Source organism: Columba livia, chromosome 3, assembly GCF_036013475.1.
Source record: "Columba livia isolate bColLiv1 breed racing homer chromosome 3, bColLiv1.pat.W.v2, whole genome shotgun sequence".
NCBI classification, from domain to species: domain Eukaryota; kingdom Metazoa; phylum Chordata; class Aves; order Columbiformes; family Columbidae; genus Columba; species Columba livia.
Genome location: NC_088604.1, coordinates 72,073,472 through 72,087,129, shown reverse-complemented (window position 1 = coordinate 72,087,129; position 13,658 = coordinate 72,073,472). Strand labels below are relative to the sequence as shown.

General features: G+C 36.5%; 1 protein-coding gene and 1 long non-coding RNA gene across 12 annotated transcripts in view; one reads left to right on the top strand and one right to left on the bottom strand.

Annotated features, from left to right (window-relative positions):
* PACRG (parkin coregulated) overlaps positions 1 to 13,658 on the bottom strand; it is a 232,957-nt gene that overhangs the window by 179,285 nt on the left and 40,014 nt on the right. The gene's annotated exons all lie outside the window — the stretch shown is intronic.
* Positions 1 to 13,658, top strand: part of LOC110363376 (uncharacterized) — a 49,294-nt gene that overhangs the window by 24,958 nt on the left and 10,678 nt on the right. For 3 of the 8 annotated variants that reach the window (XR_010471447.1, XR_010471443.1, XR_010471448.1), the window contains exons 2-3: positions 953 to 1,139; positions 1,478 to 6,274. This is a non-coding gene — a long non-coding RNA (uncharacterized LOC110363376). The remainder of the gene's footprint in view (positions 1 to 952; positions 1,140 to 1,477; positions 6,275 to 13,658) is intronic. The other 5 variants (XR_010471444.1, XR_010471446.1, XR_010471445.1 and 2 more) reach the window with 5 other exon arrangements.

The window sequence follows — 13,658 nt, the reverse complement described above, 5'->3', positions numbered from 1 at the left end:
TCTTAATCTGTTTTAATAACAACTCCAAACATTATGTCAACTATAAATTTCATTATACAATCCTAATTTCTTTTTTTGTCAAGGTCACTAATGAAAATATTAAATAAGATTAGCCTTAAAACCACTTCTTAAGAAGTTCCATTAATAACTTTCATCTACTATCATATCTCTCATTTCAATATTACATGTCATTATTGTCTCCATTTCAATATGCAGTTTATTACCCATCTTATGCATCTCATAATTCTTGTACTGTATAACCAGCAAAGTAGTGTATATAGCTAGAGAAGCAGCAGCATACCATTAAAATAGTCTAGCAAGAGCTGTTGTTTTCTTCCTTTGTCTTAAAGATATTTTTATTGTCAGTTTGGACTCTAATAGGCATAGAGACCTTTTAAATACCAGGAAGAGCAACCAGCTCCAAAGGAATGAGCCTAAGATCTGCCTAGAACAAAGAAATATCACCAACCAGTCAGCAGGAAGAGTGCAACTGTCCCTCCATTGAAGAAGTGGTACTGTGCATGACTGAGAAGTACTGTTCCTTTACTTTTAAGTTTATTACATGGAGGCAACTTGTTCTTTCTGTTTGCCTCTGATAAAAGTAGATTATGAGGTGTTCTCTAGAGTGGCTGCATTAAGCTAATACTGTTTGCCTTTTGCAAATTGTTTCCTTTTCTTCCTGTCTTTATTACTAGGGGAACCATCAACATCATATTTGGTATTCTGCATGTTGTTCTTTTATGCAGATCTCTCTTTGGGCCATTCCAGTCACGCATCTTCAACAGTCTACCTGAGGAAAAGCATATGTGTATAATTTATTCTTTCACTTTTTATAATTCCTGACCTATTTTGTCTTATGTTTTTCTTTTTTTATGCTTTTTAAAAATATACTTTTATAGGCTTTCAAGTAACACTTTTTGAAACCAGACTTCTTTTAATTTTCTATTTGCAGACTATCACAATGCTGGAATGCCAGTCATGGATTCAGATTAATTGCTACAAAAAAGAAATAAAAGAGCAATGGTTAAATTCTGGAACAGAATTTTTACAGTAAGAAGCTGTCTCAAAATCTTTAGGCCAGTCAAGTTCTCCAGGAGACACAGTCAACTTTACCTCTTTTTTTGCTTTTCCTACCAAAGGTATGTTTCTCACAATAGAAAACTATTGAACAGTCTTTCCTAACAGCTGAATTACCATCCTCAATAGCTCTTTTCCTCATGCAGATTTAGCATTTCTCTATGTACAGCTCATTAAGACCTTCGCAGCTGCAATGGGATTGATTCTGAAGACACAACTGGTCCATAATTTTAGGGAAAAAATGCAGAAATCAGAGAGGTAGTACCTGATCCTGGTGATAGTTGAAAGTATTTTATTTACCAAGCTGCTAGCATAAACTACACTTCTCAAAATCTTACAGAAATGTTATGGCTTGAACTTTTAGGGTAAGACTAATATGCTTTCATTGTCTCGTTGGCAGCTGATCACAAAGGTACTTCCTAGAAGCTGGTATTGGGTTTGATACGATTCAACATCTTTATAAAGGATGTGGATGGCAGAACTGAATGCTTGTTTACCAAGTTTGTGGATCACACCAAACAGGGAGGAGAGGCACTATACACCAAAAGGAATAGCCACTGTGCAGAGAGTCCTTCACAAACTAAGACGGGGCCAAACAAGGACTGCATAAGTGTAATGCCTTGCACATGAGATAGAATAATCCCAAGCAGCAGTACAAGCTGGGTGGGATCTGAAGAGCTGGGGTGTAGCTTTGCTGAGAAGGACCTGGGAATTCTCATGGACAGCCCTAAACTTGAGTGAGAAGTGCCTTTGTAGCAATGAAGGCAGGATGAGCCCTGGGTTGCATCGGCGAGGACAGAGTCAGCAGATCAAAGAATTCCACTCAACATTTGCTAGGACACACCTGGAATACTGTGTCCAGTTCTGGTCCTCCCACTTCATGACAAAAACTGAAAAACTGAGAGAGAGTCTAGCAGATGATCATGAAGATCATCAGAGGTCTGGAGATCCTGACAGAAGGTTCAAGAAACTTGATTTGTTCAGCCCAGAGAAGAGAAGGCTCAAGGGAGGATCTAATCACAGTTTCCCAATCCCCAACAGAGAGTTATAGAGAAGATGAAGGTATTTTCTTCAGAAGGATGCACAGGGCGAGAGGCAACAGGTGCAAATTTCTTCAAGGGAAGTTGTGCCTGGGTACAAGAATACAGTTCTTCAGCATGAGAAACATTAAACACTGGAATAGGCTGACTAGAGAAGAGGTGGAATCTCCCTGAAAATATTCAAGATTTGGCTTGGCAGAGACCTGAAAAAAACAAATCCAAGACCCATCTTTCAATAGAAGGCTGGACGAGGTGATCTTCTGAGGTCCCTCTCAGCTGAGGCTTCTCTGTGATTTTATGCGACTAAGTAAAATATACAAAAAGAAAGCATACAATGCTTTTCCTTGTGATAAGAAGTTTTGTCTTACATTTTTTATTGTTATAATTACTGACTCAAAAGGTCATCCTGAAAGTATTCCACTCATTGGAAAAACTGTAAAAATACTATCTTCTTCAACCTCACTACAATATTTCATTGCAACGTAGCTAGAAAGTTTAAGATTGAAGTTCCAGTTAATTAAAGGCTAATATTCATGATGGCAAAGTATATGAAGCAATAAACTGCTTCTGAGGTTCGTTAAATGCCAAAGAGAAGTTGAAGAGTTTGATAATTGCAAAACTAATTTATTGTAATTCTATGCTGTTGAACTATGTGACAAGATAAAAGATACAAGCCATTAAGCAAAAACAAAAACAAAAACAAAAACAAACGACCAACAACCAAACTAACAAACCAACCAAAACAACAAACAAAACAAAAGGAGAAAGACTATATTTCTTTCATTGACTTGTGGCCTTGTGGCCATTTAAAACCATTGTATCAGGTTGCATTTGTAGACTTTTTAGTGATGGCACATTAGGAAAATGACTAAGAAAAATTATTTGAAGCTGGACTTAAACAGTGATTAATTGTCTGAAGACTGATTTTTCCACATCACCTGAGTGTCAGAGTGTATGCATACTCAGGGACCTAAACACGTATCTGCATACGACAATTGGTGATTTTTGTGAAAACTGACACTAGTTTCATGAGCAGTTTAAACCAGAAAAAAATTGCCACTGACAGGGAGATAAGTGGTCTTTCCCACCTCATGTGGCTGGATGCTACCACAAGGTACTGCCCTCCATTAATGACAGAAGCTTTCATGTAGGTATTCATAGGAGCAGATCAGGAAAAAAGGGATTCGATTTTGTGTGTGTGTGTTGTTGGTTGTTTTTTTTTTTTGTTAGGTCAATTTGTGAATTATTAGATCCTTAAAATGGTTTAATGCAAAGATGACTGAACACTTAAGCTGGCACAAGAGAGGGAACAGCATGGAGTGGGACAGGAAGAAATAGGAGGCTACTTCTTCAATGAGTGCTGACATAATAAAATTTAATGGTTAGAGACATGTCTTTATTTGAATAATCCAGGTTAATGCATTTAGATAACAACTGGGAAGAATAATATTTTTGTCTGGTTTTTACAGGAAAACTGGAATTTAACCAGATCTTTTGTGGATTTTAACCCACAAAAATATTTCATTAAACTTATTTTTGAAGCTATAGGCATCAAAAGTTACATGACCGCTCAACTGTCTTACCTAAAAAATGCAGTCTTCCTTGAAAATATAACACCATAATATCATCTTGAAGAGTGATGTTTTCAGAAATAATGAGTTTTATTTCTTTGTATTCAAACTGAAAAACAGATTTGTATAAAATTGCACTGCATCCACAGAATAGAGTCTACTAGTCCATGCTACTGTCTCAGGAGAGATGTGAAGGTGATAACATCAAGGAAATGTTTGTGCAACCACTAACAGGGTCTTTATCTCATCCTCCTCTTGTATATACGTTAAACTAAAACTTTGCTTGGCTAATGCATCATAGTCCTACTGGCAACCCACTGATTTCCCCACAGGAAACATCACCATTTATTGACATACAAAGCTTTACTATAACCACCAACTGCAATGTCCTCATCCTTTTACTCTGATAGAACTCTTGGCTGATCAGGCATTGGCACAACGTCACTGATTTACAACTCATGTCCAGACAGCAAGCCTCGGTGCAAAAGCCATGATCCCCAGCTTGTGGTTCTGGAGTCAGTATGCACATAGGTACCTTATGCATTTCTATAGTTGTAACACGGGCAAGCCCATCATCAAGAAAACCAATCACGTTTGAGAAAACTTCAAGATTTTGGCAGTTACCTACTAACACAACAAAACAATAGCATGATAATAGTATTTGGTGAATAGATTTTTAATAAACATTAGTAATAGTAGTGGTAAAGACTTAGAAACATAAATCTGAGCGAGTGTTAACACTTAGAACCTGCATCGGGCATCCCCAAGAGTGTCTACTCTGATTTGCAATAAGTAACAAAGCTTATGTTGCTCTTTCTTCATTTACTGATCCTAATTTGATTAAACTAACATAGGTGCTTAAGGCATTCTATAATCATGTTTTGATTTTGCTACACAGACATACCAAAAATTGAACAAGAAACTGATAGGAGAGGCACAGTAAGATGTCCCAATAGGCACTCTTGAGTTCTACATTAATTCTTTTTATTTAATATCAATATCACAAGCATTCAATATCAAAAGAACATCAACATGTATCAGACAAAAGCTTTTTATATCCAAAAAGAAACAGGGAGATCTTTCTTCACATGTGTCACTCTTGATATGATTTAAATGGTGCCACATCTAATGCTTAAGTGCTGCTTCTGGGGCTACTGCATGAGTCTGGACAACAGATCAAAGCCCATCTCATAGCTTCAAAAGTAAAAATGAGAGAAATCAATTTTAAGATTCCAAAATGAAACTACTGATAGAAGGTCAGTGAACATTACAAATGCTTCTAAAGCACCAGAACTTGAAAGAAAAATCAGACGTGATTTTGTACAAAGATACCGTATCTCATTATTGCCTTTAGACAATACTGAAAGTCATAAGCCGCATACAGAATTACTCTATTTCTTCACCTTAGAAATGTTAGTTTTGATTGGGGAAAAGATAAGCTGTTTCGATACAGCAGATGTGCGTATGTTTTAAACTGCTCTACAGCACTTTGTTCTCAGAAGGTCCTCCATCTCTTATTCTCTGCTAGAAAGAGGCTTTCCCATGGATCAATTCCACTAAATCTGATAACCACCTATATTTTTGCTGAAACTTTTGCATTCATGTTTCAACTGGGATCACAGATGTGCTTCTGAAGAGGCATCCAGTAACAGCTCACATCATTAAGCAGTTTCTAAGTGAATGAACTAGAGTCCTTTCAGACAACAGTCAGTCTGAAGGACAAAGATCCCTGAGGCATGTAAAACATCATATCCACAGCATCAGCTCTTTTCCTTTGGTGATCCTCTCCTATTGGCCTGCACTATTCCCTGATGAAGAAGTAACCACAATATTCTTTGTGGCTGCATATGTATTTTTGGATGCCAAATCTACATACAGCAAGTTATAAGAATGTTGCTGGCTAGGAAACAAAATTAAACATGTGGCTTTATTTTTTTAATAATAGATACATTTTTTTTCTGATTTCTGAAACCTTTCTTTTTTTTTTTTTTATGCTCTTATACATTATCATCGCATATCTATGTGTATTTCAAAGAACAGCAGGTAAAACTGTGAAGTATTACGAAAGCTATTCTCAGCTTATTCTGCACTTGCATTGCACATGTGTATGAAGGTCCATGCTGGATACACCTAACATCCTAACTTCTTATTGTGACTCTGACAGAGGATATCTAGGGAAGAGAACAAAAACAAGCCCATAATATAGCCATCCTACTTCTTGTTATTCTAAATTGCCAAAGTCCTGCCCTCCCTTCCAGGTGGATCTATACTGTCTCTGCTCTTGCACTAGTTTTGGTGTCTGCCTGATCCTGCTCTGAGCCTTTGCAATGTTCTGATCTGCCAGGAAACTACTCGCATTATTTTGTTAAAATATTTTTTTGCTGGAGAACGTACTGAGATCGTTCAACAGAGCTGGAATGCTACCTCACTTGACGAAAGTGAAGGTAAGGGAATTACATGTCTATGGTAACTAGAAGTAAATTAACTGAAGCTGCCATAGAACCAAATCTGATAGGAGGTTATTTTTTTTATTTGGCAGTTATTTCACACCTAGGAGATTGTAAATAAGCCTCATTATGTGTTTTGGTAAGTACGTTTTCTAATGCTGACATCATGTGTAGGTCTGATGTTTTCCATTGGAAAGCTTAATTTGAAAAGCATAACAAAAAAGTATTTCAAATTATTTAAATATTAATTTTGTTTTGGTGAAAAATAAGTATTAGATAGATGGAATAGTAGGTGAGATGACAATAAGGAGCCTATGACAGCAACTTTCAGAATATATTGAAATAACACTGTTCTAATCCTTATTAGAACTGTGCAAATAACCTTATCTCCATACCACGGAAAAATTAAAAACACAGAAATTTTCTTTGCTCCAACTGGGAACAGTGTATAAAAACATCTAGGTTTTTCACAAAAGAGAATAGGTCCCCATTGGGTCAGTGAGCTTTTGAATCATTCGGTTATTAGCCCTACAACAATCCAGGTGAATCACTTACTTGAAGACATTTACTCTGAAAGGCTGGGTTGAGCTGTGAGCTAGCAAGAAACTTGCTTGGGTCATGACAGAACATTGTTTAAAGGATTAAACACTGGACAGAGGAGATAAAAATCACTGCATTCTAATTCTGATTTGACAGAGTCCATCCATGGTTTTGGTGAAACAACATTTTGGCACTGATTTCCCATTTAAGAACTGGACTAGAATTACTTGCCAACCTTATAAAAATCCAGAAAGTCAAATAGGTTTGCAACAAGTCTACCACCCTTCATAAAGTCATGCTTCAGCTCTCTATAGAATGCACCAGGAAAATTCCCATGACTAGAGGCTTCAGCTAGCAAAGCAGTTATTACAGGGCCCTCATCACCCTCCCACAATTAAAAACATGCACAAAATCCCATCCTATGACTATCTTCAATAGCAAATTACTTGACTGCATCTGAAAAGATGGAATAGGAACACTAAAAACAATACCTAAAGAGGACAGGAATGGTGCATTCCTCATTACCCATGTTACCTTTACTTATTTGCATTGTTTTGAGTAAACAGCACAATTCTTTGTCCAGGCCCTATATGTCTTACAGTCCTGCATATGTTTGCCCACCTACTACATTTTAAGACTGAAGAATGAAGTGGTAGGACTGAATACTGATCCTCTGGGAGAAGCCCTTATCTATTAAATAAAAAAGTTGTGAAATCAGAAGCCCCTGAAATAGATTAAGAAATTGCTTAAAAAGCTACTACATATTTTATTAGCTTTATCAACTACTTATTTATTAAACACAACAGAGATAACCTTCACTTAAAACAAACAAAAATTTTCTATCTAAACAGCCAAAGCAGTTCCATTTTCTTTCCAGCTTCACGGGTGACATGCTTCCAAAAATAATAGAAGAATGCTGGATCTGAAAGCAAGACGACACAGCTAGATGTAAAATTATCACCCCCAACTTCACCTCTTTCTAAACTTAAAGGAAATAAGCTGGTTTTAATTGTCAACTTCTTTTGCATGACTTGATAAAGTTTACCCACTGCTGTTCAGTTGGAGAAGTACTGCTGAAATATTTATAAAGCATTTAGCAGTTGCTTACTTAGGAACTTTTCCTTGTCTGCCTTAAACAGATAGCAATTCCATTTGTAGAAAATAATTCCTGGTGTGCTATAACCATGAAATTCAGCTATAATAGTAATTCAAACACTATTCGCAGAAATAGGAACATTTTATGAAACTTGATGCTTTTAAAAGGAAAAATAAAGATATTATTTCAACCAATACAAGAATATGACTAAATCCTACTACCCCAAAGTGTATTTCAATTTATTTTCAAATTTTTTAGGGTTCACATTCAAGCCACTACATTTCTCTTGGAACTTTGACCATTAAGTGGATTGTAGGTCTCAGTTTACTCTCCATGGAGGCGTTAGTAGGCTGCACTTATTAAGCAAATTGGCAGTCTTTCTTGATGAGCAAAACTCAGAAAACAGTTTGATACTTTAATTTTTGAGATCTTAAGCCACAGAAGTGAAGGCCTTTATTTCATGAGAGTTATATGCATGTTTGGTCTGGCTGCAGCAATAAATTGTGAAAACTTGCATTTTTGTAATAATCTTGAAAAAAACCCAGTATTTATCAATTACAGGATGAATTTTTAAAATTTCAAAAAAAAAAACCAATCTTAACATGTTACATATTTTTCTTTTCTCAAATTCCTTTATGCATAAAATACTATGCCAGAAAGAAAATACCACTGCTTTAGCATAATTCAAAAGAATATGCCTGACCATAAGCATCTGATTATTTCCTCTGAAATCAATATATCCTTATAGCCACAATTCACAGTAAATTTAATATGACGTGATAATATTTTTCTGATTTTCACATGAAGGAAAGCAGCTTCTTATACTATTATGAACATTATTAACAGTAGAAATCGTCACATGAACTGATGCCACCTTCAGAGAGCCTTTCAACAAGCACTCAGAGTCAGCGGTTTGCCACTTGACCATCTGTGCCTTTTACAAACACCTTATACAACTCTTAAACTGCCAATGACAATAGAGAGAATAGATTTGGTGTAGTTGATTTGTCACCACATTTACCTGTAGTTTAAACAGCTTTCAAACAATGGTGTACCAGAAAGCATACGTGAAAAGCCTTTTTGTATATCAGAGGGGGGTTCTCACTTGACTTAGTGGGTTGTCCTAAGGCTTTTAAGATAATCTAAAAATCCTAGGAGAATCCACATTCTTAAAGCTATACACACATGCTCTACATGGGAGGGGTTTTGCCTCCATCTGTTAAAATTTATCCCCATATAATCACAGAATCACAGAATGTTAGGAAGGGACCTCAAAAGATCATCTAGTCCAATCCCCCTGCCAGAGCAGGAGCGCCTAGGTGAGGTTGCACAGGAACATGTCCAGGTGGGTTTTGAATGTCTCCAGAGAAGGAGACTCCACACCGCCCTGGGCAGCCTGTTCCAGTGTTCTATTACCCTCACTGAGAAGAATTTTCTTCTCAAATTTCAGTGGAACCTCTTGTGTTCCAGTTTGAACCCATTGCCCACTGTCTTACCATTGTTTGCCACCGAGAAGAGCCTGGCTCCATCCTTGTGACACTCACCCTCTATATATTTATAAATATTAATAAGGTCCCCCATCTGTCTCCTCTTCTCCAAGCTAAAGAGACCCAGCTCACTCAGCCTTTCTTCATAAGGGAGATGCTCCACTCCATCATCTTCGTTGCCCTGTGCTGGACTCTCTCCAGCAGTTCCCTGTCCTTCTTGAACTGAGGGGCCCAGAACTGGACACAATACTCCAGATGGGGTCTCACCAGGGCGGAGTAGAGGGGAAGGAGAACCTCTCTTGACCTACTAACCACCCCCCTTCTAATACACCCCAGGATGCCATTGGCCTTCCTGGCCACAAGGGCACAGTGCTGGCTCATGGTCATCCTGCTGTCCACCAGAATACTGCATAATACTTCAGTTATCTTCATATTTCTTTATCTTTGTCTAGTCAACTGAAAGCCAGTCTAACACTTGAACTTATTTGTTTCTTAGTTATTATTAGAAACAAATGCAGAAACCCTGCACACACAGATGCTTCACTTCTGTTCCTTTCTTCTATGCATTTACATATAGCTTGACAAGATCTGGTTTGGGGTGTAAAGTTTCATCTGTGTGAATATTTTTCCTACTTATCCAACTGCCTTAGTTCTTTCAGATTCATATCTATTGCAAGTGATAATCTAAAATATGATTGGTACAAAATAGTAGCAAAAAAAGTTGTTGGTACTGAGATTAGAATTTAGGACATGATGCAATATCCATTCAATTCTATGGCAGTTGCTTGTTTTCTCCTTTCTCTCAGTGCTAATGTTGTTGATGAAGGTATGTATTAACCTGCTAAGGTATCTTTCCTTTTTGCAAGGACAACAGATGCATGGCTTTCCCTGATGTTTAACTCAAATCATCTCCTCAAAAGAGGAACCCTAGTAGGAAAAGAATAGTTGTTTAATTCAAATTGTATGGAGTTGAAAAGGTTTTAGTATCCTCCATTTTTATGCTTTGCATATAGGTAAAAAACAAAACAACAAACTCCTAGAAGAGGTAAAATTTCCAATGGTGAAAAAGAGGAAATTCTGTCTCATATCAGAATTCAGAATAGTGAAATGCAAGTGAAAAGGAACTCTCACAGAATATGTCTTCACAGACACTGACAGCGGCCAGGTTGTGATTGTGGAGGGACTGGCATGTTTTTCATAGCTCATAATGCTATTATTCTCATAGATTTTGTTGTTTGAAATGCTTTTCAAATTTGAAAATTCAGGATTAATAAACAACTTTTTGTAGTCATCTGTATTCTCCAAATGTTTTGTTGCAGTCTCCATAACCACCTAGACTTACTGTTTGTTTGCATTCTTTTTCCTTGAAAAATAATTTTTCATGTCTAAAAAGGTGTTGATAAAATTTGATTATGTTGATGTTAATAATTTCAGCAGAGCTGCAAGACGTACTGTCTGTACTGATGTCTACTCAGTCTGCATGGAAATACATTAATCTTGTCCAGTACATATGAAATATTTAAACAAAAGCTTCAAAATTTCTACTCTGTGGGCTCCTATTACCATTTATATTTATTGAATATAGCCATTTCTGATATTGAAGCTCTAATGTAGCATCTTTAATCCATACAGCATTATGACTCTGGGCTAAATCAATCTGTCCCATATTCAGGGCAGGGAGAATTTTGCAGTGTCTTTGAGGTCTGGAAGATAGAGGGGAGCCTTATGCTAACTTAAAAAAAAAACATTAAAGTGAAGTTATCATCTTTATACTCCTTAGTGTGGCAATCATATGTTGATCTTTGTTAATCTTCAGGGACAAGTTTCAAATCAAGTCCCATGTTCTTCTTTAATAATTTCTCTATTTATGTGTGCTGTGACTTAGGAAATTACTTTAAATCAATTACTTTAAATCAAAACTCTTTGCCTTTTCTGAAGCCTTCTCTTCCTTTGCTGAAATTGCTGAATTTTCTTTAGAAGTACCTTTCTTTATAAGCATCTAAAGTTAATGAGCTGTGAGTTCTACCACCATTTTATAAAAGACCATTTGGTCAAGAGTTGATATCAACTGTTTGGTCATCATGATGTCTCAGGTATGTCATGAAGCAGAACTAGATTAACTTTTCTTACTGAGTGTCAAAGCCCTTTTTCTTTTATTTGAGAATCCTGCTATTGTTATTGTGATCCATTATTTCTGTCATGTTACCAAAAATATTCCTTTTTAGGAAGCTGTTTAGTTTTAGACTGTACAGTACTGACAGGGTTGTCTGGGCTTTTTTTTTGCCATTTTGAAAAGAAGTCTGAGACCCAGATTCTTTTTAGCATCATCATCATGCACTGACATAAGCTGTCAACTGCTTCAGTTGCAATTTCCTCGGTTTCTTTCTGCATAAAATAATTAGAACTTAAAATGTCACTTCAGCAGCTTGTTAGCCTTCCTGTCCTATACATTTATGTGTTATAGATTCAGCTAGATTCAGCTTTTTAAATTATTGCATACATCTTTTATTCCATCTAGACTTGAAATAACACAGGAGATAGACCTAAGTTTTTCTATAGTTCACAGAAATCTTCTTGGCGTTTATTTTTGCATTGGAGCACATCTTCTAGTCAGAACACAGTTTTTACAGATTTTTGGGGCTCATTTCATTCCTTGCACTTCAAGAATCCCCATGACAGATGTAGAGCTTTTTTCTTTATCTTCCAGGAAGTGTGACCAACCGTGTATTTTCTTTTCCTCATCACGATTATTTCCTCTTATAGTCCTCATCATCTGAGGAGCTGATTTGCTAGGGTGCTGATGGGAGCAGAATCTTAACCTTCTCCTGTTTTAAGCTTAACAGAAGCATTAAGATACTCACAGGTAAAGTAAAAGAACAGAAACAGAGTATCTTCAGTATATTTTATTATCAAACTAGCCGTAACTACCTACACAGTAAATGCATATACCTTAAGGATAATTTTCTTAGTGATATGAAGATTCTCAAAAACTAACAAGGACTTTTCTACTTAGGAAAAACTCAAGGGTATGCACAATGGCATAAAGGTATGCACAATGTGCCAAGCTTTCCAGAATAAAACTAGATCTTTTAAATATTATGCTGTTTCTCAGCCAAATTGTCTAATACATCACACTTTCTTGCATTGTAACATTCACATTTATACTCATTTCAGTTTAAACTGACACCTCCAATTTACTGTGTTCAGACTCCTTGCAAAACAAAAGGGCTGGTTCTGGCAGAAAGGGAGAATGCCCTAGGCATGGAACTACATGGTATTAGGATGCTTTTATCCTAGAAACTTCTGATGTAGCTGTACCAGTTTTATGTGTTATATATGCTATTCTGTGCAAGGACTGGAATCACAGAATCACAGAATGTTAGGGATTGGAAGGGACCTTGAAAGATCATCTAGTCCAGTCCCCCTGCTGGCACAGGAACACTTAGATGAGGCTACACAGGAACGTGTTCAGGCGGGTTTTGAATGTCTCCAGAGAAGGAGACTCCACAACCTCCCTGGGCAGCCTGTTCCAGTGCTCTGTTACCCTCACCGAGAAGAAGTTTCTTCTCAAATTTAAGTGGAACCTCTTGTGTTCAAGGTGTCAAGGTATCTAGTTCCAACAAGGAGTGCCCTAATCTAGTTATTTTTATCTTTTATTTGCATATTTGTATACAAGTAGTTCCTATGAATTTCAAATCTTTCAACATCTACTACAACATACTGTGGTTCTAGAACTCGTGACAATATTTATTTGATTGATTAAATAAGGATTAAGTCATACCCCAAATGCATCTATCCCAGAGCTGTAACTCTGCAAAAATCTAGGGTTTCCGTGTCACAGATTAGTGGCTTGACCTTCTGGATACCAGCACAAAACAGTATTTATTAGAAAATGTATTCCTGAAATTTGTCAGTGAACTAAAAAAGAGAAAAAAAATTAAGCTGGAAGTATGAAGAAACTGCTCCGCATAGTATCTAGAGAAGACTGTTAATAATAAAACTATTAATAAAACTCCCAAATGGGAAAATTGTCTCAAAACCGTACAGATAAATCAAAATGAAAGATTACTGGCAATATATGTTAGTCAAAAGTAATTGTCCCAAAACCAAATAAACTATCTGCACTAAGGGTTGAAAAGTATACCTTATAGACTAGGGTGATAAAGAGGTTGATTATTAATGTTGATAATTAGTAATTGGAAATGTTCAGTGGGTATTTTTTATTTATTGAGTCCTAGCTCCTTAATACAGATACTAGAAGAGAGTGCATCAGAAAATCTAGTACCATGAACAGCAAACTGCTACAATTACTTTGAACAATGTAATCTAAAACCTCTTCTTTTGAGTTCACTATACTTTAACTCCATGGATATTTTGATATTGAAAATCAACAACTGTCA